The 27,565-nt window shown below is 39.8% G+C and overlaps 1 long non-coding RNA gene across 1 annotated transcript; it reads left to right on the top strand.

Moving 5' to 3' along the window:
• Nucleotides 1-8: 8 nt before the first annotated feature.
• LOC308493030 lies at nt 9-25,007 on the top strand. The gene is made up of 3 exons (XR_013992600.1): nt 9-97; nt 11,697-11,851; nt 23,208-25,007. It is a non-coding gene; the product is annotated as an uncharacterized lncRNA (long non-coding RNA).
• The last annotated feature ends 2,558 nt before the right edge of the window (nt 25,008-27,565 follow it).

Raw genomic sequence — 27,565 nt, 5'->3', positions numbered from 1 at the left:
GGCGCTGACGTCACCCGTTCCCCATTCACAATAACTTTACGGGAGCCGGGCAGCGCACCTCCCCGGCCGCTGGGGCGCCGTACGCCTGGCGACTGGCGTAAGTCGCTCCGCGAATGGCGCTCCGGGGGCTGGGGCGGGGGGCGGGGGGCGAGGGCGGGTGCGCGCGCTCAGCCGGCTCGCGGGAGGGGGCGCGCCTCACCCAGCCGCCGCCGCTGCCGCTCTCCGGGCTTTGTGCGGCCATGCGGCCTAGAGAGCCCCCTGCTCCCGGCCCAACTGACCGCCTGACTCCGTCCGGCCTGGCCCGGGACTCGCAGGGGCCTTGCAAGGCAAGGGTTGGGGTCTAGTGGGGTGTGGGGACGTTGTGTGGTGAGGAATGGTGTGGCACGTGGGGAGGGGGGCAGAGCCCAGGACACTACACCCAGGAAGGGGAGCCAGACCTCCAGATCTGGGATTCTTGCGTTGTCTAGCATTCCTGAGGAAGGGCAAGAAAAGATGCTCCGGGGCTCCCACAAAGCTGACCCGGCCCCGTTTTGGGTGGAGATGGGGCGAAGAAGAATAGCTTCCAACCCAATAGCGATGTTGACATTTGAATCCTTTTGGAGGGGCTCGGCCTGTCCCACTGAGTGAATCTCTAAGTCCCCCACACCAGGATTTTAGAACGGGCGCAGAAAAGCCAGTCTCCCCAGCTTCAGCCCCAGCGCCTACTGGGTTCCAGCCTTTCCCCTGCCTCTCACTCTGGAGGCTGCCAGGGTGTTGCTGCTGCATTTTAAGGCCATCGTGTGGCTGTCCTGTCAGAAGAAAAGCTTGATCGTGGTTAGGATTTTACAGAAAGTAATTAGGACTTAGACTGAACGAACATTTGCTATAAAAGAAGGTTGTGTTAGACTAGTGCTGGTGCCTGCAAATTTACCCCTGCGAAGGCCAGGAAATTCTGCCACGTTTCCCTGAACACCTATAACTTGGCCCCCTTGTGTACAGGCAGTATTCCATATTATTACATGTGGTGCTGATTTTTAATGAATATTATAAAACTTTGGCTCGCTCTACTGAGAGAAAGATCATAAATTCCCCCCTCCCCAACGTAAAATGGGCACTGGCATATGCTGAGGAAGCAGTGAAGCATTGCCCTGGGAGTCTTGTGATATCAGCTAAAGTGTTGCTCTGAACCACCTTCGTTTGAGGGCAGAGTTTTAGAAGGCCCAGTTTTGAATATCTATGTGGAAAGCTAAGAGATGGTGGAAAGGAAGCTGAAAGGGCCAAGCTCATTTTTCTAACAGTATTGCAGAGCGTCAACCTGTATTGTAGCTCTAGAGCCACGCTGGGAGATTTTCTTTGCTAGCCTCTCCAGTGTTCAGATGACGAAAAGTCTCAGACCTAGGTCTGCTGACTTTGGGTCTGGTGCCCTTTTTGATGAAACACTCTGCTTCTGAGGTCCCTGTCTGGCCCCCTAATAAGGACAGAATACTGATCCTTGGTCTGCCCTGGTGGGGCCATTTCTTATCATCTGATGGATGATGATGTTTCTGTATTCCTTATTCTCGTAAGCGTGCGAGTGTCAGTGTGATAACTTCATGCATTTTAATAAGCACCACGACATGTTTTTCTCACAAGAGCCAGGCTTGAGAAAATCCCTATGAGGGTCATGTAAATTCATTTCATTTCAAGCAGGCCATGGCTGCCCAGCTGCAAGTGGAGCTGGTCACATCGGGTGAGCGTGGGGGTGGGAGTGGGGGGAGATACTGCTGCAAGCTGACCTTGCCACCTTGCTTCTGGTCCCAGATGGATATAATAAAGGCTATGTGGTCATTTCAACTTGCCTATTTTTCAAAGACTCAAACCGGAGCTGTTTTAGTTTGAAATTCTCAAGTATGACATAAAAGTAGGGGATAGCAATTAGAGAGGAAAAACATCGAATGCGGCTGTGATAGATTCTATCATCCACTCATTCCAGGAGGTTGGATTAGAACTAGTTGACCTCTAAGGTCACACCCAAGACTGCAATCAGGTGCCTCTGTGGCTGTGAATATGACAGAATCTTTGCCTTAGAGGAGCTTGAAGTCTAGTAGGGAATTATTTTATTTTCCAGAGTTAGAAATGGGTTATTTGGATTAAATCCTGTAAAACATATACAGGATTCTATGAAATGAGCATCGTAAATCAAGCACTGGACACTCTTTTAACAGTACGACTGGAGAGGTGAGGCTGTGGCTGGCCTAGCACCTTCCTCGAGAATGTTCGTTGGCCATTCCCTAGGTATGTGGTGCCACTGTGGGCACTTCAGGCATTTACAATGCGAGACAGACGCAGGCCCTTCCCTCTGTGTATTCGAGGCAGTAACTTGAGTAGAGGTCCACTTATTTCCCATGCTTGCAACGTTCAACCTTCTCTGATACACTCTTTCTTTTCCTACCTAATTACATGTGTGTGTTGGTCCGGAATATAGGCTTCATCTGTGATACATTTCTAAGCAGGATCTGATTTCCAGGGACCATTACTTTGTATCATAGAATTGAACTCAGTAAACTTTATATCTACAAATCACCTTGATCTTATAAAATAGGAAAAATTAAAATATCCTAGAAACAAAAATGAGGAAAGGAAGACAGAAGAAAGAAGGAAGCAGTTATTGGGTCTTAGATGTTTTTGCTCCTCAGCATCCCGGTACAGTATCTGATGATGTTGAAAAGATACAATGGTTTTCCTTAGGCAGAATTAGGGTTTCCAGGCAGGAATTCCCGCCCGTTCTCAGGAATTTTTTTTGGCTTTCCTGTTCCCGAATCCCGAGATATAAACTGTTTTCTCTTCTCCACGATGAATCGTTTCCACAAAGTGACAGCTGATACTACCAACCACCTGGGTTCAAAGAGCCCAGTGTCCCGATTTCCCGACCCACTTTTCTCGGAATTTGGGAATGGGAAAGTGAAAATAATTCATGAGAATGGGTGGGAATTCCCGCCCTGAAACCATAGGCAGAATTTTAAATGTGGTACTTTGAATAAGACATAGCAGGGCAAAGTTAACATCCAACGAGAGAGAATGGAGTGGGATGTTTAGATGGAGAATGCCCAAGCCAGGAGGAGTCAGAGTACTGAAGGAAGTTCCGTTAAGAAGAAACTGAATTCTACTCATTGGGCAAATTCCTCGGAATTACAACTAAAGTTTATTATTTGAAAACTAGATGTCTTGAAGTGTACCTAAACCATAAAGCCTCAGCTCAGTCCTGCACGGGTGACATTTAGGAGAACTAATGAAATTTTAATAGCTTAGAGTGGTGATTTGTTCAACAATTGTTGAGCCATCTATTGTGTGGCAGGTGCTATTCTATAAGCTCAGATGTAGAAATCTCTTTCTAGTCATAAGATTGGAATAGGGAGGGAGACAGACAATGAGCCCCCCCCCCCTCGCTCTCTCGCTCTCGCTGTCTCTCTCTCTCTCCACTATATGTATACCTATATATACCTATATATACCTATATATACCTATATATACCTATATATACCTATATATAGTATGTTATAATACCTGGAAGTGAAGAGTGCTATGAAAGCAAATAAAGTAGGTAAAGGAGCTCAGGAGTGATGGGGTGGTACCATTCTTAGGATGATTGGGTCAGGGAAGATATCCCTGATGAGAGGACATTTGAACAGAGATGTGAATGAAGTGAGGGACAAGCTCTGCAACTATCCTGGGAGAAAGCTTTTCAGATATTAAGAAGAGCAAGTGCAAAGGCCCTGAGGTAGAGTGGACTTGGCATGTTCCAGGTGAGACTAACAGGAGATGGTGCCCGAGGGATAGCCAACAGCTTTATATTTAGGTGAAACTGGAAGACATTTATAAGGGTTTTTGCAGAGAAAGGACATGACCTGGCCTTATCTCCTAAAAGATCATTCTGTTTGCTAAGTGGAAGGGAGTACAAGAGTAGAAGCACAGAAACCAAGTAGAAACTATTGAGATAGGCTAAAAGAGAGGTGATGGTAATTTGGACTACATTGTAGCTATAAATGGAATCTAGATATATATTCAGAATAAACCAGACAGGACTTGCTGACTCAATTGTAGGATGTGAGAGAAAGGAGTCAAAGGAAATTCTGGATTCTAGCCTGAACAGCTGATTGATGAAGATTCCACTTACTGATATGGAGAAGGCTATAGGGGAAGCAGGTAAGAGGATAGGGGAAGATCGGGAGTTTGGGTTTGGATATAGTAAATTTCTGAGGCCTGTGAGATATCTCAGTGGAAAAGTCGATTGGGCAATTAAACACGGGAATCCAAACTTCAGGAGGGAAATCCAGACTGGAAATACAAATCTGTGTGTCATCAGCATAGAGAATCTGGGAACATAGGTGGAGGAGAGTTCTGAGGATTGAGACCTGGGGCACTCTAACATTTAGAGGTCAGAAGATGAAGAAAATAGAGATCTGGCCAAGATGGCTGAGAAACAGCAGCCAGTAAGAGAAGGGGAGAGGGGAGTGTAGCGTTCTGGGGTCAAGTAAAAGAGAATGTTTTGAGAAATAGGGAGTAACCGGTTGTGTCAGTGCTGCTGATGGGCCATCTCATAAATAAGATGAGAACACATCACTGACTTTTAAATTTGGTATCTGACAGAGGGGAATGCTAGGGACAAACCCTGGCTGGAGTGGATTTGTGGGGGGCGGGAAGAAGAGGAGGCAATGGGTGTAGGCCATTCCTTAGAGGAGCTTTGCTGTGAAAGAGAAAATAGGGAAGTGAGCCGAGGGTCATGGAGAAATTAGAGTTCATTGCTGGGAATAATCCTGTCAAGAGGGAAAACCATTGATGTAAAGAAACGGGGGATAACTTCTGGAGTGATGTCCTTAGGTCAGAGAATGGAATTTATTTAAAGGGTGGGGTCAGTTCGTCCCTAGCAGCAGGAGGTAAGTTATGGTGGGGGTGCGCAGGGAGGCTGGTTTGTGGTAGGAGGAAATGCAGAGGGTCATTGTCTGCGTGATTCTGTTTGCTCAGGAGGCTGAGAAGGGAGCTCATCAGCTGATGGTGGAGAAGGGTGTGGGAGCTGGAGGAGAGAGAAAAGGTATGGACTAGTGCAAGGTGATAAAGCAGGACTACCACGGAGCACAGAGGCAACTTGAGGGTTACTATTAGAGTCTTCATGGGCATTCCACTGCCAAGAAGAGTCATTTCTCATTGCATAAAGTCTTGCACGAGTTTTGAAAAATTATCAGTGTATTCCAAACTAGAGAGCACTGTAATTTTCCAGAGTAACTAGGATCACACACAAATTTTACTTCTAGCTATTAATTTGGCTGGCAGCCTTTTTTATCTTAACTACCCACCTCTTGTCCCATCTCTATCTCCCCCAAAGATCATCCCAGTTCCTCAGAAGGACTTTGGAAACAGTCCTTAAGAGGAAAAGACGTTCTCATATCACTATCTATAGTGACATAGGCCAAGGGCTGTTTTTATAATAAAGGATAAATGCCACCATGATCTAAAACTTTAAGTGATATAAAATAAAATAATTCTTCAATGTGCATGATTAAACATCTGTTGTACTGATGAGAGATGAAAAATTAGAAAACATTGGATCCTATCCTCAAGGAACTTAAAAAATTCTAAGTGAATAGTCAAAACAAACATAAATAAACAAATTGACAAATGCAATAATTTTATATTAAATTACTTTTGTCGTTTAATGAATTGCTCATAATAACATTTAAAATTGTTTACATAGAAATTACATGCATTGGAATTTATATTAATGGAAAAATTAAGACTGTACAGAAATATTTTTTTTTGTATAATGGCAAAATAAAATGGAAAAAGTCTAAATGCCTTACAGTAGAGGATTGCCTTATCAGTGGTGGTGCATATATAAAATTGAATACTATGGATTCATCAAATATGATGTTAAAGAAGTATGCACATTGGCATGTTAGTACATTTTAAAAACAGTATGCAAAATAGCCTGATCCCATTTGTGGAAAAGTTGTCTAAGCATGCCTAGAAAAAAGTCTGGAAGGATATATACACAGTGTTAAAGTGGTTCTCTCAAGATGAAGAGCTTACGAATGGTTTTTCTTTTTGCTTAATGGGTTTTTATTTTTTCCCCTCTAATATAAAAGTATTACTTCTGTAATAAAGAAAGCCAGTAAAAGTTATAAAATTCAAGACGTGTGTAATTAAACTCTAATAAGAACTTAAGTGTTGTAGGTGTTAAGAGGGGAAAAAAAATTATGAGAGTTGGAACAGCCAGGAAAGGTTTGAGAAGGTGGAATTTGAGTTGAATGTTAAAGCTGGGAAGGATTCAGATAGGTGGCAAAGTGGCTGGACATTCAAAATAAAAGGTTCCCCAGAGGATGGACTTTGGTCTGACCAAAGCATCCAAGTATTGGAGAGTTGGGCAAGAGTAAATTATTATGATATCAAGAGGAGTAGGTCAGAAGTGGAAGGAATGGGTGTCCCTGCCTGCTGGTTAGCAAGGAGCATTGAGTCCTACAGTGAGGAAGGGTCATTGTTATGCTGACTCATTTTTTTCAAAATATAGTTTTTTCTTTCCTTTCCCCTCCCATTGTCCAAGGCTTTGTACCTGTTAGAAAGCAACTGTTTACCTGCCTGTCTTTACTTTTTTCAGACAGCTCCTGAGCACACACCGACTATTTACAAGCACTCTTCTAACCTCTAAAGACACAGCAAAACGCCTGTCAGGGCCCTCACACTCCAGGAGTCTAGTGGGAAAGATGAATAGGTAAACAAGTTAGCATAGCTCGCTAAGGGCCCAAAGGGCATCGGCAACTAGTCAGCCTAGGAGAGTTTGGGATGGCTTCCTGGAGGAGGTGTTAACAGAGCTAGATTCTGAGGGATGTCAAAAGTAGAGGTCGGGAGGTCATTCCAGGCAGGAAAATTGCAATGGCGAAAGTAAAAGAATTGTAGATGGTTAGAAGTAACAGCCAATAGAATATGGGACTAGAAAGGTAGATAGACATGGATCAGAAGCATGGAAATTTAATTTCATCCATAGGGCATAATGCCCCTCGAACTTTTCCAAGGACGTGCTCAAAATGGCAGAGGAGACAGACCGTTAACCAACTGGAACATGGTGCCGCATGGCCTTGTCGAAGCACAAAATGTCTTTGAACTCTCCTGTTACATGGTAATAATTCAACTGAACTTCTGTTGTCCTCTATGATGTATATGGGTTGATTTTACTGTAAAATCTTTTTAACAATCTGTGACCATCGGGACTAAAAATTCCTCTCCCACACTCAAAATCTTTGATTAAAATTGATGCACTGCAGGAGTTTACCTTGTGTCGTCTTCACGGTTCTCCAGAGACACTGGAAAGGCTGGCTGGCCTTCTTTCTTTCTTTCTTTCTTTCTTTCTTTCTTTCTTTCTTTCTTTCTTTCTTTCTTTCTTTCTTTCTTTCTTTCTTTCTTTCTTTCTTTCTTTCTTCCTTCCTTCCTTCCTTCCTTCCTTCCTTCCTTCCTTCCTTCCTTCCTTCCTTCCTTCCTTCCTTCCTTCCTTCCTTCCTTCTTTCTTTTTTTTTTGTAAATTATAGTGACTGTGATTTATCAGTTTTGTCCAACCAATTGGAAAAATTTTATTTATATATTTTTAATTTTTTTTGTTATTCCCATCCCTCCACCCTCTCCTCTTTAGCAACCTTCAGCTTGTTCTCTATGTCTATGGACCTGTTTCTGTTTTGTTTTGTTTATTCATTTATTTTGGTTTTTCAGATTCCACATATAAGTGAGATCATATGGTATTTGTCGTTCTCTGTCTGACTTATTTCACTTAGCAGAGTACCTCCTTAAGGTCAATCCATGTTGTTGCAAATGGCAAGATTTCAGTTTTTTACTGCTGAATAATACTGCAGTGTGTGTGTGTGTGTGTGTGTGTGTGTGTGTGTGTGTGTGACATCTTCTTTACCATACATCTAGGTTGCTGCCATATCTTGGCAATTACTAGTAATACTGCAATGAACATAAGGTGCATATATCTTTTTGAATTAGTGTTTTTGTTTTCTTCAGATAAATACCCAGAAGTGAAATTGCTAGATTGTATGGAAGCTCTATTTTTAATTTTTTGAGGAATCTCCATTCCATACTTTTTTCCATAGTGGCTGCATTAATTTACAAAACAGCAGTGTACCAGGGTTCCCCTTTCTCCACACCCTCACCAGCACTTGTTATTTGTTGATTTCTTAATGACAACCCTTCTGACAGGTCTGAGGTGATATCTCATTGTGGTTTTAAATTTGCATTTCCCTGATGATTAGTGATGTTGAGCATCTTTTCATATGTCTGTTGCCCATCTGTATGTCCTCTTGGGAGAAATGTCTATTCAGGTCCTCTGCTCATTTTTTAATTGGATTGTTTGTTGTTGTAGTTCTGTTTTGTTTTTGGTGTTAAAATGCATGAGTTCTTTATATATTTTGGATATTAACCCTTTATCAGATGTATCATTTGCAAATATTTTCTCCCATTCAGTAGGTTGTCTTTTTTATTTTGTTGATGGTTACCTTCACTGTGCAAAATTGTGAATATAGATGCAAAAATTCTCAACAAAATATTAGCAAAATGGATTCAACAATACATGAAAAGGGTGTATTGACCACATGGAATTCATCCCAGGCATGCAACAGTGGTTCAACATCCATAAATCAATGAATGTGATACATCACATTAACGAACTAAAGGTTAAAAACCATGATCATCTCAATAGATACAGAAAAAGCATTTGACCAAATTCAAAATCCTTTTATGATAAAAACTCTCAACAAAGTGGGTATAGAAGGAACATGTCTAAGCATAATAAAAGCCATATATAACAAACCCACAGCTAATATCATACTCGATGGTGAAAGGCTGAAAGCCTTTCATTGAAGATCAAGATGTCCACTATAACCACTTCTGTTCACCATAGTGTGGGAAATCCTAGCCACAGCAATCAGACATGACAAAGAAATAAAAAGCATCCACATTGGAAAGGAAGAAATAAAATTCTCATTATTTGTAGATGACATGATACTGTATATAGAAAATCCTTAAAGATTCTACCAAAAAACTATTTAAACTAATAAATGTCTTTAGTAAAGTTGCAAGATACAGAGTCAACACACAGAAATATGTTACATTTCTATACACCAATAATGAATGATCAGAAAAAGAAATTAAGAAAACAATCCCATTCATAATTGCATCAAAACTTATAAAATACCTAGGAATAAATTCAAACCAAACAGGTGAAAGACCTGTACTCTGAAAACCAAAAGACATTAAAGAAAGGTTGAACAAGAGACAGATAAATGGAAGGATATACCTTGCTCCATGGATTGAATTAATTAACTAATTGGATTGATGAATTGTATTAATCAATTAATACATGGATTGGATCAATATTGTTAAAATGTCCTTACTACCTAAAGTAATATACAGATGCAATGCAATCCCTACTAAAATATCAATGGCATTCCGCTCAGAATTAGAACAACCAATCCTAAAATTTATATGAAATCACAAAAGACCCCAAATAACCAAAGAAATCTTGAGAAAGAACAAAGTGCTCCCCGACATTAAACTACACTGCAAAGCTACAATAATAAAAACAGTATGGTACTGGCATATAAACAGATATATAGTTCAATGGAATAGGATAGAGAGCCTAGAAATAGATCCTTACATATATGGTCAATTAATATATGACAAAGTAGGCAAGGATATACAATGGGATAAGTAGTGTTGGCAAAACTGGACAGATACAGGCAAAAAAAAAATGTATCCAAATGAAATTAGACCACTTTCTTATACCATATACAAAAATAAACTCAAAATGGATTAAACAATTAAACTTTAGACCTCAAGCCATAAAACTCCTAGAAGAAAACATAGGTAGTAAACACTTTGACAACACTGTCAGTGATGTCTATTAAGATATACTTCTGTGAGCAAAGGAAACATATAAATAAACAAATAGTACTACATCAAATTAAAATGTTTCTGGATGGATGATTTTCATTGACCCATTTCCAGTTGTCAAAGAGGCATAAACAGGTTTAGTTTTAGAATCAGCATTAGCTATTGGAAGGGGCCTGGTGAGGCTGGAGACAATAGCAAAAATCCAAGGACAAGAGTACGAGAGCCCAAACCAAGGCAGTGAGTAGAGCTGGAACCAAGATGAGGAGGATGAATTGAGAAATATTCAGGGTTTTGCAGTCTTTTGCATGTGGGAGGTGAGGGGCGGGGGACAATCAGAGGGAAGAACCAATTATAGGATGCAGGAGAAGTGTAAAATCACTCTGGTAAGTGGTGGAGTGAATAGGAAGGAGGGCCAAGGCTGGTCCTTTGAGGAACAGCTGTATTGAGGATGGCTGTGGGCAAAGGGAGAGTTCATGAAGAAGATGGAATGGAGTGATCAGGAGGGATCAAGGTCTGGAAACTAGCAACTCAAGGAGAGCAAGGAAGAGGGGCCTGGGAACAGCATCCTCTGACAAGGAAAGGTCTGGTGGGACATCAGGGAATTCTAGACCCATTGCAGGGGAAGAGGAGAATGAATGGGAGAAGTGGGTCCATGGTGGAATGGAGAGGGGCCAAGAGGTAGTAACGTGAGTGAAGGAAGAAACTGGGGACGAGGGAATAGAGCAGATAACAGCAGGAGCACTGGGTGTGGATGAAGAAACAGGGTGAGAATCCAGAACTCCATGAGAGGTAGCCATGGATGGGCAGGAGAAAGGCAGACATTTTGTGCCCATTTTGAGAATTAAACATTATTTGGGGAATGGGGGAAGGACCATCTGGATCTCTGCTCTGAAAAGTGAGACTTGAAAACTGACTGGATTACAGGAAAATCAAAGCTAGGATGGGACTCAAATTTTGAAGTTTCAGGATGAGAGTTAAGGATGAGAAATAAGGAACTTGGGGTTGAGAACCAGATTGTTTTTCACCTAGGAAACAGGGAAGGGAGTTAGTAGCAGCAGCAGCAGTAGTAGTGTAGTAGTAGGGTAGTAGCAGTACGGTAGTAGGGTAGTAGTCGGGCAGCAGTGGTAGTAGTAGTAGTAATAATATTGCTTTCTTTTCCCTTTAATAAAGAATAACCATGTTACCTTTCCCTCCTCAGAACTTACCGTGATGCCTAGATTTTTCTCAAATAAGTAAAATTTAAATGTCTTTCGCTTCTTTCTGTCACTTTAAAAAGATGTTTTAGTCAATAAACTGATTATATTCAGCTTCCATTACATCTTTGCTTAAGAAACTTGAAAAAGTTTGCCTGTAGACAGAAGTAATCTGACAACATTCAAATTACTGTGAATAGAAAACCTGGATGATTTTATTCTAATAATAATGTACCTGAAATGGAATTATTTTCTTCAACCTAGCTTAGGAGTTTTTTGAGGGTCACTGAGTTGAGTTCACTAATCCTATAGCCATTTCCCCAAAGAATATATAAAAGTATACTTCCAGTTTCTAATCTATTTTTAAAAACAAACAAATGAACCTGTTTATGTGATATAATTACACAAGGGCATCCAACCTGAACGCTGGTAGCAGCCACGTGTTGGTCAGTACAGCTGCCCCATCCCCACGTGTGTCCATCCGGCACAGCACCTGTGTCAATGACAGGTTTGGGCCTCATCTGTCTCTCCCTTTTCCCAAGACGCTTCCTACGTAAATCTCCCACAGTACTGCATACTGAGGAGCTCACTTCTTTGCATTTCATTTGATAGGTGTGTGTGGAAACCCAGAGATTCATGCCCAGACTTGAATCGGACCTTTGCTGATTTTGCAGATGGATGAAGACATCGAGCAGCACGTGTTTGTTCCAGTTTCACTTCAGCACCTTCTGGATTTACAACTTTGCCCAGGTCTGTCATCATTACAGGTAAGATTCTGTTGGTAGGTTTCCTTCATCCTTAATTTTCTGAAGCTGGAAAAGGCAGTGTTGGGGAGGTGGGTTGGTACATAACTTGTCTCAGGGTTGGTGCTGGGCCATGATCCAGAGGGTGACCTGTATTCCCAGATCTGATGACCAATTCATGCTAAGCAAAGCACATGCTGAATCAGAATGCATATTTATTAATTTATTCTAACCACAAGTAGGTTATTTGCAGGTTAGCCTACTTCACTCTGGAGAGAGCTAAAGGAAACCTAAAAGTTCTTTTCTCTCATACCTTCCTTTTCAAATTCAGTGATAGACAAATGTTCATCTTCATTTCTGGTCTCACCTCTGTTACTTCCTGCATCACTCGTGGTTCATTTCAATCATAGACAATGTCTTTGTAAAATAACTTATCTAGAAATAATTTCAAAATTTTGGAAAAGTTGCAAGATAAGACACACAACTCTCATATGTCCTTCACCCAGACATCCCATTTATTAACATTTCAACACATTTGTGTTCTCTCTCTAAAAATGTAGATATAGATAGATAGATCCACATACACACTCATTATTATTCTTTTTCTGAATATTTGAAAGCAAGTTTTCAACATGATGCCCATCAATCCCCTAAGGGCATCAGGGCCTATTTTCCAAAGGCAGTGACACAGTTCTACATGACCACAATGCAACATTCAGATCAGGAAGTTAGCATTGATAGAACACTGCCATCCAATCCAGAGACTCTATTCAAATTTCACCAACTGTTCCAACAACATCTCTTTTTCCTTTCTGGTCCAAAATTCAATTCAGGATCACGGGTTATATTTAGTTGTCATATCTCTTTAGTCACCTTCCATCTGGACCTGCTCCCTACTGATGTCTCTCCTCAGCCCCCAGCCCCACCAACTGCCTCCAGGGGAAGGGCAAGGAAGGGGGAAAGGAAGCATGATCATACCTTTTCTGATGGTTACTTGATTCAAAGGTACTAAATTTATTAAGCTATTCATTTAAGATTTATGCAATCTTTGTAAGTTATGTCTCAATAAAAAACAAACAAACAGAAGTAACCAGGTGAAAACAAGTGTTTGTACCTAGTCGATAACTGATAAAGCATCTCAAGTGACTGAAGATTTATTTCCTCACCACACAGACTTAGTATATACAGTTCTCTTTGTTGCTTTTCTTCCCTAGCAAACCCCTATCATCCTGCACCACTCCCCACATCAGATCCGGTTTAGATATACCTTGGATCTAAATCCATTGCAGCATTCATTACAATTATATTCCTCTCTTCTTTCTAAATGTATTTTTTAATTGTGGTGAAAGATCTGTAACAAAAAAGTTACCATCGTAACCATTTTTAAGCATACGGTTGAGTAGTGTATGCCTAACAACTTTCCCATTGTTGTGCAACCGTCACCACCATTCGTCTCCAGAACTCCTTTCATCTTGCAAAATGGAAACTCTGTACCCATTAAACAACAACTCCCCTTTCTCCCTTCCTCTCAGCCCCTGGCAACAACTCTTCTACTTTCTATCTTTATGAATTTGACTACACTAGGCACCAGTTTTTCCACATTCCCCTCAACACTTGTTATTTTTGTTTTTTGTTTTTTTTGATAGTAGCTATCCTGATGCATGTGAGGTGATAGCTCATTGTGGTTTTGATTTGAATTTCCCTTATGATTAGTGACCTCGAGCACTTTTTCGTGTGCTTATTGGCCATTTGTATGTCTTGGTCGCAGAAATAGCTATTCAAGTCCTTAACACATTTTTTGATCAGGTTATTTGTTTTTTGGGGTTTTTTGTAGTTGAGTTGTAGGAGTTCTTTATATGTTCTGGATATCAACCTTTTATCACATATGTGATTTGCAAATATTTTCTCTCATTCTGTAGGTTGCTTTTTCACTCTGTTGATTATGTCCCTTGATGCACAGAAGTTTTTAATTTTGTTGTCGTCCAGTTTATCTATTTTTATTTTTATTGCTCTGCTTCTGATGTCATATCCAAGAAATCATTGCCAAATCCAATGTCAAGGAGTTTCCCCTATATTTCTTCTAAGAGTTTTATAATTTTAGCTCTTATATTTAGGTCTTTGATCACTTTGAATTAATTTTTGTATATGGTGTAAGGTAAAGATTCACCTTCATTCTTTTGCATGTGGATGTCCAATTTTCCCAACACTATTTGCTAAAAAGTCCCTTTCCCTATTGAATAGTGTTTGTACCCTTGTCAAGAATTTATTTGACCATATATGCAAAGCTTTATTTTTGGGCTGTATTTTATTCCATGGACCTACATGTCTGTCTTTATGACAGTGCAACATTGTTTTGATTGCTACAGCTTTGTAATAAATTTTGAAATCAGGAAGGGTGAGACCTCCAACTTTGTTATTTTTCAAGATTGTTTTTGCTCTCTGAAGTCCCTTGAGATTCCATATGAATTTTAAGATGAATTTTTCTATTTTTGAAAAAAGCACCATTGGATTTTGATAGGGATTGCATTAAATTGATAGATCATTTTGGGTATTATTAGCCTCTTAACAATATTAAGTCTTCCAATCCATGAACACAGGATGCCTTTCCACTTATTTGTGTCTTCTTTAATTTCTTTCAGCTATGTTTTGTAGTTTTCAAATGTACAAGTTTTTGCCTCCTTGGTTAAATTTATTCCTAAGTATTTTATTCTTTTGATGTTATTGCAAATGAAATTTTTTTTCTTCATTTCCTTTTTGGGTTATTCATTTATTCCTCTCCCCCCTTTTTTGAGTAGAATGATTTGTTCAATTGTTATCTCTTTCTCTGAGCTGTAACCTTCAGGGGTCTAGAAATAGTGTCTGGTTTTGCTCATAGCTGTACCCCAAGTTCGTTTGGTAGTAGTAGTCACTGAACACATGTTCAACAAATACTTGTTAAATTTTTCTAATGGTGTCAGGCTGGTTTAGTAGACTCACTGGCTATTCTTGTACGACGTGAACGAAGGCCATACTAATGCTGAACAATTTACCTTGACTATCTTTTCAGCCCGCTTCCCTTACAACAATAACATCTAATATTTATTTAGGGCCTACCATATGCTAAGTGTCTTTGTATGTGTTAGTTTATGTCTCACAACAATTCTGTGAGGTGGGCATAGAGTCAGAACATACTGGTTGAAAATTTGAGTTCTGGAGCCAGATTTCCCGAGTTTGAATGTGGTTCTGCCACTTGCAAGCTGTTTAACTTTCGACAAATTACTTCATTTCTCTGTGCCTCAGATTCCTATATAATATGGGATTTTTAAATAAATACCCCTTTAGTTTATCCTGAGGATTAATTAAGATATTGTATGTCAGTTTATCAGGAATATGTAACAATTCTAAATTTTTATGTACCTAATAAAATACCCTCAAAATACATAGGGCAAAACTTTCAAATACACAACAGAAAAACAGACTAAATCAATCAATCAATCAATCAAATATGGCTTAAGTGCAATTTGTATTTGTTTGATTAAAATGTTACAAGTTACAAATTCAAAAATATCACACTAGATGTTTTCTGACAAGGGGACTGAACATTTGTAACTGACAATCTTGATAACTTTCTGTCAGTAGCAGATGAAATTCCTTCATACATTGTCACAACTAATTGAATTACATTAACCAAACATTTAATTGTACAATTAAAAAGAAAAGAAAAGATACGGAATGTCAATTGCTTAACACATAGTAAGTGCTTAGCAAGTCTTATCTCAGCTTTGCAAATGTGGAGCCAAGGCTTAAAGAGGACAAGCTGCCCATGACCAACCGAGCCAGTCTAAGATCCCTAAGTAATTAAGGACTGCATTGATGTGCCTCCTAGATAAATTCTCTCCTGTATTTGAGACCAGGCAGTGAGGAAACTCACAAGTCCCTCAGGGATAAAATGTTTGAAGAGTTTGCAAGAAATGGAACCCCCCAGGACACCAGATCCCGAGTGTGCAGGGATGGCCCTTGCAGTGTTCAGAAATTCACTTGGAACTCCTGGGGAGAGTCAGGGTGTCCTGAGGGGAAATCTGACTCCAAAGACTAAAATTCTTCACTCAGCAGATCAAATTGTCTTTAGATCTCCAATGCAGTCTGGCCAGACAGCCAGTGTAGCCAGACGCATCCATCACAGAGTGGGGAGGGCAGTAGGGGAGGTGAGGGGAACTTTATTACAGGCCAGAAGAGGAGGCTGGAGTCTGGCTCACCCTCCCTCTGGGCACAGACTTCGCCGTCAGCACAGGTACACCACCCTCATCTTTGCCCTGTTTCCAGCAATTTCAGGACATCGGAGACATGGAACTGGTCTCACCTTTCAGAAAACAGGACTCTAGTTCTAGACCTCCAAGTTCATGGGAAACCACCACCACTACAATAGTCACATTCACAGTGAGTTCAAATAATATCAATGGCTAACATTTGTTGAACACTCACTGTTTTAGTGCTTTACCTACAATATCTTATCTTATCCTTGTGTGACCAATTCATCGTAGTTTGCCTGGGACTTCCCCAGTTGTAGCACTGAATGCCCAGCATCTTCAGAAGCACTTCAGTCCCAGGCACACCAGGATGGTTAGTCACCCTGTTTTATCTTCACAACTGCCCTAGGAAGTAGGACGTTTGGCACAGAGGACTTGAGTGTTTTCCTAAAGACACACCCTCATCAAGTATCAGAGGCAGGGTTTGAACTCATGAAGTCCAGCTCCAGGGCCTGTTCTCTTCAATAAGCAATGCTGCCCAAACCAGTAAAAGCGGTCTCTGCCCCTAAATGCTTGGGTTTGGTCCAGATACCAAATGGATAGCAAACAGCACTGGCGGCTGTGGGGGAAAAGTAAATTGTGCAATATGAAATTTCCCAAAATTAAAAACGGAAACTCATACTTTATTGCTGACAAAATGCCAAAGATTGCTTTCTAGACTCAGCTGCTGTCAGATTTAGTGCCTCGCTTTATTCTAATGTTGGTTATGCCTTTTATTTTGGTGGGAGTGGAAAACAGGAGCCAGATTGGACTTGTTGGTGGAGAGCTAGCTTTAAAACGGCGAGGCACAGGTGAAATTCCGGCTCTCTCTGAAGGGCTTCCATCTCTCCTACTAACTCCGTCATCCCTGTGCAACACTCTGTCACCCACTTAACAGTCGCCTTGTGTGCTAGTGTTCTTTTGCCTCTTTGCTTCTTTCTTTTCTACCACTTCCCGTTCAGTTCTTCTCCACTGCATTTTTGCCTCTTTTTCTCTTCCTCTCTCCTACTCCCAGGAGCACTACCTCCGGAGTACAACACACGACCCGCAGCAAGTAGGTATAAACACTTGACGATCGACTTTGATCCCTGCACTTCCGAAGCTGGGGGTGGCCTGGCACAGCGAGCACAAGCTGTGGTATCCTCAAGACCTGTGTTCTAACCTCTGCTCTACTACTTCCTACGCATATCGTTTAACTTTGAGGAACTCAGATTTCTCCTTGGCAAAACTACTATTATAACTCCACATGTGTAGTCATAAAAGAGTCAAGGAGGTGACAAGTCTGACAGCAACCAGCAAAGTGTCTTAAGCTTCTTAGGTGCTTGATTAATATACTTTTCTCCGCTCTGGAACCCATCTGAAATGTGTTTCAGACCTGAGGTGAGCAGCGTGGCACCTGCCAGCTGGAGAAGCGTGAACCAGTTATCAGGACACGCCCCAGGATGGGGAGGGAGGGAAGGACAGAACAAGAGCACCAGTCACAGGCACACACATTTCCCAACACCGTGGTCATTTGCTGGAGGTCAAAAAATGATGAAGCTATTTCTATCCTGGGTATTTTAATTCTGTTGTTTAATTAGATTTTTTTTCCGTTGCAAGAAGTAGAGATTCAAGGCACTGCACGTAAGGGGTGGGGGAAGCTATTGTAAGAAACATATGGACTCACTTTGAAATGAATTTCAAAGCTATGAATAGACTTAGAATCAGTCTCTCAAGGGCTGTGTGCTCTTTGTTTTCCTCTGACTGTTTCTGCTCCACTCTCTTCACTGCTGACCGGCTTTCTCTGCTAACTCAGGGAATTCTAACGGCCCCTCAGCACCACCAGCTGGAGTGCAGGGTGAGTAAGTCTCTGAGTAATTTGTCCCTGGATCCCTTGTGTTAATAGTAAACCACTTTCCAAGGCAAAACCTCAACTCCGCCCCTTCTTATGGTATGTGTGGGGAGGTGACTCATTTAGCTTCTGTATTAGTCAGGGTTTTCCAGAGAAACAGAACCAACAGGATCTAGAACTAGCTATATATGAGGAAATTTCTTATAGGAATTGGTTCACATGGTTATGGAAGCTGAGAAGTCCAATAATCTGCCATCTGCATAACCGGGAAAGCTGGTAGTATAATTCCATTCAACACCGAAGGCTCCAAAACCAGGAGCTCTGAGGGCAGGAGAAGATGGATGTCACATCACCCTTCATGGCTTAAGCCCTTAATGGCTTCCCATTGAGGTTAGATTAAATTTAAGGCCTGCATGACAGAGCCCTGGTCTCTTTCTCCAACTTTATGTCATTCTCCCCTTCAATCCCCAACTTTTAATCATACTCATCCTTTAGTTTCTCGTATATGTCAAGCTCTCTAGCAAATCACCTCCAAACACCTTCACCAGCCCCAGCCTGACCTCATCTCCTTCCCTCCCATCTTTCCAGTTCTTGCTTCCCATTCCCTTAGTCCTCCCAGGAACTCAGAGTTTTTTATTGCCTGAAGAATCATCTGGCACTTACAGACCCCTCTGTGGCCACCCCACTCTCCCTCCGCAGCCCAGAAGCAGGAGCTGAGCTGGAACAGGGTGGACATTCAGAAATCTTCTTAGATGGGAAAGGGTAGGGAAGCCTTAGGCCTGACCCATTACATCATGCCCATAGCAATCACCATACTTTCCCTTTTTTAAATGTGTTCCAGTTATAAAGAATATAATACTGAAAGTTGCATTTATGTTTTTAAAAATAGACTATAAAAGGATTCTTTACTTGACAAAAGGATTCATCTTGAGGTTTCTTAAAATATTGTTTTCTACTATATTGAAAGCTTGTAACTTTATTTTTCACAATTTGGTTCATACCAGTTTTCAAGGGTACAGCAATTGCAAAAAATAAAAGCTGCTTGTCTTATTCCTGTGTCGTAGATGGTCAAATTGAGTCACAAAGGCTTGCTGAGAATGACAGCGACTCAATAACAGAGTCAAGATTAGCCCCAGAGCAGTTAGCGTTAAATCTTTGCTCAAATCAAAGTCTAATTTTATTTCCCCAATACTTTCCACTTAAAATATAAACTGAACTCCTGGCATTGTTTCCCAGTACATGCAATGGACTTGAGTATAAAAATCTTGGTGATTTTTTTGTATAGCACTGGGTAGGGGATTCCCAGATACTGGTTATTTCGTCCCTTAGAGCCCTCAGCAACCAACACTAATGGTTGCGTTGGGCTGCCGGCATCGGGGCTATTTTTGATAATTCTTTTATGTTTTATCCCGTGAGCAATCAGGCGGAGAGGCGGTGGTGGGACAGTTAACTTACATTTTAGCATAATTTCAAAATGTGAATAACAAGTTCTTTTTTTAAATAAAAAAGGAAATGAAATTAAAAACAAGACATCAATTTAATCTGGGAGACTTGAAATGGCAAGCATGCCCCTTGTCAATTCTGTTCCAGTTCACCAAGTCTCAACTATCACACCAGCAGGGCAAGTGAAGGAGAGTACCACCGAACCCCTGAACCTCCTTGCGTTTGTGGGTTTAATCTGGGTTCCAATGTTAGTTTAATGGGTTTTTATGTTCACAGCTTTCTGCTTATATTAACAGTTTTTTGTAGATACACATCTATTTCATGCTAACCAAACAGCGTGTGATTACCATAGAGGAAAAATCGCCTAAATCCTGAATCTTTAGGTATTTAGCTGAAGATTACACAAGTGGAATTGAGATCTAGAACCAAGCCCTGTCTAAACATAACTTCATCGTATTTTGATTTGGGTGGAAAAATTAAAGCTACTGTTTGCTCAAAAACATTTTCACATTGCGCCAGTCTCACCAGCTTGATTGACCTTTTCACCTTATCTATCCTCCCGAGTGTACCAGGACACGGGTGATAAATCCTACTCAGGCAACTGTTGTAAAGGAAATTGAAGGCCCTGTAGATCCAGGGTTTATATTAACTACTAAGAGCTCAAATGCCAACAGCAGTACCTGTTGAGAAGTTTACATGTTCCACCTCATTCTCAAAAACTAGGAGGGTAAAATGTTCAGTCGCACTCTTTCAGCACATAGAAATCACATATTGGTCCAAAAAATGTTTGTAGTGCTACCATGGAAAAATAAAATGGTTTTTGACCAAAACATTTCATTTTGCCTTTAAACAAATTTAAGTAATTCCAAATGGAAACACAATTTTAATTTCAAAATTTTCATATCTTGAAGCAGTAACAATAATAATTACTGTTATCTGCAGTAGACACCATACCAGCACTTCTTGTATATTGTTTACATAATCTTTACAACAGTTCCTCAAGGTAGATTTTATGATCTCCCTTTTACAGATAAATAAACCAGGGCTCAGAGGGGTTAAATATGTCCAATGTCATATAGCTATTAAGGGGCCAGTTCTGTGTTCAATTTTGGCTTCTATTATTTCACACTACTCTTGGAAATGGAGTTCCAGTTGTGTGGCGAGAGAAATCACACTGATTTTATTTTTATCTTCATGGCCCACATGTGTTTCTTTATCTATTAGTCTTCTCTAGAAAGGGAGACTAATAAAAATGGACATTGAACTTTTCCCTAAAAAATGACCATATGAGATAGCCATGCCATCTTGTTGACACTGGGTTATATTGTATCTTGACTTGGGTCTTCCTTCTTACCTCCTGTGGCCTCATTTGAACTCAAAACTTCATTCTGTCCTGTTCCTTTTTCTCTCCCTGTTGAGTTTTCTAACACACTATCTACAAAAGTTATAGCACTTGTAACAAGGGGTTGGGGGTGAATCGATGACTCTGAGTTATATATTTTAGGATAAAAACTGGTCTAAGTTCTAATTGTACCACTTAGTGTTGGATGGTCTCATGGAAGACTCATCGTCTTGTGCCAAATAGTTCCTTTTATTAGACAATTTTTAAGTCTTCAAGACTTGTACAAAGCATGTGGCATTACAGTAGCTCCCAAATGTGGTCTATATTAGAATGTCCTGGAAGCCGTGATAAAAATGCAAATGCCTGGATCCTAGTCTAACCGACTAATGGAGAATCTATGAGGTTGCAGTCCAGACGGCTGTTTTTAAGAAGCTCCACTGGTGGGTTTCGTTTTTCATTTAATTTTAATTTTATTTTCTCAGTTTTGAGATCTAATTGACATATAACATTGTGTTAGTTTAAGGTGTACCACATAATGATTTGATAGTAGATATATATTGCAAAATGATTCACCACAATAAATTTAGTTAACATCCATCACCTCACATAGATACATTTTTTTCTTGTGATGAGAACTTTTAAGATCTAATCTCTTAGCAACTTACAAATATGCAATGCAGTGTTATTAACTACGGTCACCATGCTGTACATTATTACATCCCCAGGACTGATCTTAAACCTGGAAGTTTGTAACTTTTGACTGCTTTCACATATTCCCCCACCCCCCACCCCTTGTCTCTGGCAACCACCAATCTATTCTGTTTTTATGAGCTCGTTATTTTTAGATTTCACATATAAGTGACATCATACAATATTTGTCTGTCTCTATATGACTTATTTCACTTAACATAATGCCTTTATGATAAAGGTCCATCCATGTTGTAAATCGCAAGATTTCCTTCTTTTTAATGGCTGAATAATATATATACATATATAGAGAGAATATATATAGAATATATGTTATATATTACATATAATATATACACATATATACTATATATTTTATATACTGTGTTTCCCCGAAAATAAGACCTAGCTGGACAATGAGGTCTAATGTGTCTTTTGGAGCAAAAATGAGTATAAGAACTGGTCTTATTTTACCATTAACTCTTATTTTACTTATATTCATTTTTGCTCCAAAATATGCATTGGAGCTGATTGTCCAGCTAGGTCTTATTTTCGGGGAAACACGATATATATATATATATATATATATATATATATATATATATACACACACACACACACACACATATATGTATGTATATATATGTGTATATATATGTATGTATATATGTATATATATGTATATATATATGTATATATATATAATCCATTCATCTGTCTGTGGACACTTAGGTTGTTCCCATATCTTGGCTATTATAGGTAATAATGCAATGAACACGGAGGTGCAGATATCTCTTCCAGATAGTGATTTCATTTCCTTTGGATAAATACCCAGAAGTGAAATTGCTGGATTATACTATAGTTTTATTTTTAATTTTTTGAGGCACTTTTGTACTGTTTTCAATAGCGGCTGCAGTAGTTTACATTCCTACCAACAGGGCACGAAGGTTCCCTTTTCTCTACATCCTTGCCAGCACTTATCTTTTGTTTCCCTGGTGATTTTCATGCTCTCCTAAATCTGTAAACTGTTCCAATATTGGGTCAACACCACACATAAAATTATTGTGGGAAAGTAAAATGATAGAATCAATGAATTTTAGAGTTGAAAAGAAACTTAGCTATCACTTCATGGGAAGAGCCAGTGGTTAAGTGATTTGCACCCTGCCATCCAGTTGTACAATCATGAAATCCCAGTGAGAAAAGAGTGCTCTGATGAGCAGCTTAGAGTTTACTATAATTCTGTCCTCCTTCTCTCATTTACAACCCAATTATATTGTACTTGGAGTTATCTTTTTTTGGCACTATAGTTATTTTGTGCAAAAAACAAAAATTTAGAAAATGTAGACACAAAGAAATAAAGAGTTAATAGTTTGGTTACTACTTTGAGGTCTTTTTGTGTTTCGTACAAATGTTATTTTGTACATACTTATCACACCAGATATGTAATTTTGTATCCTGCTTAGAATTTTTTTTTAGTTATATTATGGTAAGCTTTAGTTATATTATGGTAAGTAACAATATGCTCTTAGTGAAAGTACTTCATGTGGAAACCAAGTTTATCTATGTTATAAAAGCTGCAGTGGTTGCTAAGAGAAACTGATACTTTGTTCCCATAGGAACCTTTGTTTTAAAATGAGAAATATAGAATCTCTATATTCAAAGGATAAAAACTTAAGTTTGGCATGGAAAGTATCTCACCCTTCCTAGGAAAGTGGTACAATTACTATCCTGTGATTGAAAAACATGGTCAGGTGATTGCAATCTCCCAAACGGGTGAAAATATTCTAGGTGACCATTTGATTTCTCTTTCAGCTTCCCTTGTGTTGATGGTGGCGCATGGTGACCTAGATCGGAGAGTAAGGGGAATAAAACCAGCGGCTGGTCAGCTACTCCCAGAGCGGAAAAGTTGTGAGGAAATGCAAACCTGCACCTTCCATTCCAGAACATCTAAGCTGGTAGTTAGGTTTCCTTATAAGAGAAGAGATTTCAATACCAAGCTGCTCTGTAGCATTCAGGTGCCAGCATAACTTTTCCATCTAGGGGTTGGCTCTTAACTTTAAGTTAAAGGTAATGATTTTGAGGGAGTGAAAAAAAAATCTGTTAATTCTGCTCCGAAACCAAGCTTCAGAATGAGGTAGAATTGATAACGATTGTAGTCTGCAAACTCATTGACAAACTGTGCCTGGATGGGCACTGTTCCCTGAATCCCATTTTCAGCAGCACTCATCGGTATTGCCACGGGCAGTGGACTGACTGCCTTCCCTTCCCTGCCTGACTTCATTCCTCTACTGGTGTTCCCTGTGTCTCCCAAAGTACTACTTGCACTCCAATCATTGTCTCAGAGTCAGCTTCGGAGAGTACACAAACTAAAAACACATGCTGAAAAGTGCAAAGAAAGATTATTAGAATAAAATGTACTGAACGGTACTTCCAAAAGAGATGAAAATATTATTGGAACATATGCATATAAACGCACTCTCACAGTTGTTCATTTATTCAGTTAATACTTGTGCCATGGTGTGCACTCCCTTATTCTTCCGCCAGCCGCCAATAATGAAAGATTTATTACCCCAGCTCTTGAGTGTGCCACCAGCAGACAGCCCTCATTGGAGGCACCACATCAAGAGTAGCTTTGGCTGAAGAACGTTGCTTCCCTTAAGGTCACACCTCCTTCCCAGGGGAGTCCCCATCCAATGACAGATCCCAGTGAGACTCTACAGGCCCAGCCCTCTGAAATCATTCAGAGAGTGTGAAGGGTCCTCCCGCTCAGGTAGGCACCCACGGAGACTGCACTGAGGCTAGACTCCTCCCTCTGCTCCACCCTGCCCTTTCCCTTCCTAGGCAATTGGAGGAGCGTTGTCTAAGAAACCTCCTGCACACTGATCTCCATCTCAGCTTGTTTTCCCTGGGAACGCAACCTGTGACACTACTGAGGAGCAGCTGCTATGACTAGACACGGTTCTAGGTGGTGAGGAATACATGGGAGAGCAGATGAGATTTCTGTCCTTACATTGTATTCGGATGGAATTCACATTCTAGACTGGGGGCAGCAAACTTTTCTCTGTAAAGGGCTAGATAGTAAATAGTTTAGGCTTTGTGGGTCATATGGTCTCCGTCACAGCTACTCAACTCTGCCACTGCAGCACAAAAGTAGCCCTAGGAATAGATAAATGAATAGCTGTATTCCAATACCACTTATTTACAAAATAAGAGGTGGGCTAGACATGGTCCACAACTATAATTTATTGTCCCCTATTCTAGAAGGGAAAACACAAGGAAACCAATAACTAAACAAGAAATTTTCAGATGGTGGTAAGTACAATAAAAGAAATAAATTAGGGTGATATGATAAAGAAACTGTATTATTTATTTTTAAATTGAAATTCACTTTTTTAATTAAGTAACATATTCACATGGTTCCAAAACCAAAAGGATTGAAAAAAATATTCATTTATGAATATCTGTTCTGGTTCACTTTGACTCCCAATAGAGTGATTTTATTTACTGCTTTTGTGTTTCCTTTCAATGTTTCTTAGTGCAAATACAAGCAATTACAAATACACATCCTTATTCCCCTCCCTTTTAGGCAAAGTTTAGCATACAGTATCTCTTGTTCCGTGCCTTACTGTTATTCACTTACTACGTCCTGGACATCTTTTCAGGACTCAGTATATCCTGGAGGTCTCATAGAAATCATCCCCATTTGTTTTCTATAGCTGAGTACTGTTCCTAATACATATATGATAGGTTATTTAGTCAATTCCCTATTGTATCAGTCAGAATAATGTTTGACTGAAAATCTGGGCACCCGGTGGCTCTGTCAAGTTTACACACAAAATGAATCACTACATCTATTAACGGGCACGTGGGTTGTTCCCAATTTTTTTGCTATTACAAATAATACTGCAATGAATAAGCTTGTATCTATCTCATTTCATAAGTGTGCAGGTGTTTCTATCTGTAGGATAAATTTCTGGAAGTGGGATTACTGGGTCAAAGCAAGTAACTTTGATAGGGATTGCTGTATTGTCATCCATGAGGTTTATTCTCATTTGCAGTCCCAGCAGCACTTGTAAGTGACTGTTTCCCCACTGCCCTTCAGCAATTACATTATCAAACACTGGGAATTTTTTTTGCACATTTGAAATGGTATCATCATGTAGCTTTCATCCGAATGGCTTTTTATACGAGTGAGGTTGCACATCTTTTTGTATGTTTAAAGACCATTTGTATTTCTTTCTTTGTGAATTTTTTTGTTCAGGTCCTTTGTTCAATTTCTATTGGGCTGTTGGACTTTTCTCAATTTCTAAGACTCATTAAACATTAAAGGGCTTGGCCCTTTGTGATTTAGGTTGCAAACTAAATTTTCTTAGTTTGTCATTTGTATTTTGTGCTTACGTTGCCTTTTAAAAAATTAATTTCTATCAACTTTTTATGGCTTCTGGATTTTGAACCATAATTAGAAAGGCCTCTGGGGGGTACTTTAGATGGGGTGCTCAGGGCCAATAGGCACACCCCAACTCCTTGCTTGTGTTTTGGGGAGACATTTGTGGAAGAAGTGTGAACTATTTGAGTGTAGTATCTGTGGAAAACCAGAATGTATGCAGCTGAACCCAAATGAAAAAGGAAATTAAAAATAGATTTTGACCCAATGTAAACATAAAAGTGAGGTAAAACAAACTATCAGAGACTCACACATAATGAAAGTTATTAGATCGATTCTCTGGAGAAATATGATCTCTGGGGGGGGAGTTATGGTTTATCATAATTCCTCCTCCTGAACGACAAAGGCATATATTTGATATGTTTTGATAAATACAACTTGACTAATTTAAAATTCGTTTTAAAAACTTGCTGTTTCATCTTCATAAATTGAAAAGCAGGTTTGCTTATACTGGTAGCCTTTTATGGTACTTGAATAGTGGTCTACTTTCAGAAATGAATAATGGATTAAAAGTACACTTTGCAGCTTACATTAGTTACTTTTGTAATGCAAAATAGAAGCATGATAATGTACTATTCAGCATGCTTTAATATGATTTATACATACACTACATAGCATAAGTAATTCATTATGCCCTTCACAGTACATTTCCTGGGTACAGAAGTTCATGTTTACCACTATTTCATCTCACAATCAGACTGTCTAATGGAGAGAGTCTGGGACCATGAGTAAGGATTCTGCACTCCACTTACCCCCTGATTCATTCAATGACCTTAGGCAATACACTTCTGGGTCTGGCTTTGGGTGCTTGTTAAAATGAGTGGATAGCACCTTATGGATCCAGCTCAAAGGAGGGACAGTGGACTCATTACTGTAGGACTGCAAATGGTTTTGAAGCCTGGAATTAAACAGGCTTACAGTGTTTATTATTCTTGTTATTCTGAGAATTATCCTACTTTGGAAATAATGCTCTTCAGTGGTCACGTAATAAGGCAACAGTTCATGTCTGTGCACTTGGGAAGAAATTCTGGACTGCTTCATACACGGCACCTTGTCACATGCTGTGCTTTTTATTTGCAAACTGGATTTACGGACTGGCATAGGTGATGGCCCTCCAAGGCAGCTGCCTTTAAAGCTAATTACATTCCGTTTTTAGCGTGTACAGATTTGATTGAAGCTTGTGAGTTGGAAGTGGGGGAAGCAGTTTGAAGAAGGAGATCTGCCCCTAATGTTTGTGGGATTTGGGGCAAGGGTACAAATGGAGGCCCATATACCATACATTTAAATATTTCAATGGTATAGATCAAGCTTATGGACTGTTACGTAAAATATGTTCTATTCTCTTACCTTCACAAATATATCTTTATAATGACCTGGAAGGCAAAGTTTGGATTTTACATATCTCTGAAGGAGGTCCCTGAAAACTTATAAATTGCATTTCTCTTTCTCTTCTCCTTGCCTGGTGTCAGTATAAAGGTGACCAGTAACAGTCTCCAGACCAGAATTTGAATACACACATCTTTGAGGTCTGTTTCAAACTCTGTTCTTATTTATGATATGCAAATCATGTTTCTTTTTTGATAATGCTGGTGACTGTCTCTGTGAAACTGGGACTCCATTAGAATCACTGAAACCTCTAAAACAGTGAGATTTGTGCTTGTGATAAGTACTTTGACACAATTTGATTTCTTTGACAATCTCGATTTTGACCTATTCTGTTTAAATA

Source organism: Rhinolophus hipposideros (assembly GCF_964194185.1).
Source record: "Rhinolophus hipposideros genome assembly, chromosome: 3".
Lineage (NCBI taxonomy): Eukaryota > Metazoa > Chordata > Mammalia > Chiroptera > Rhinolophidae > Rhinolophus > Rhinolophus hipposideros.
This window is presented reverse-complemented; position numbering and strand designations above follow the sequence as displayed.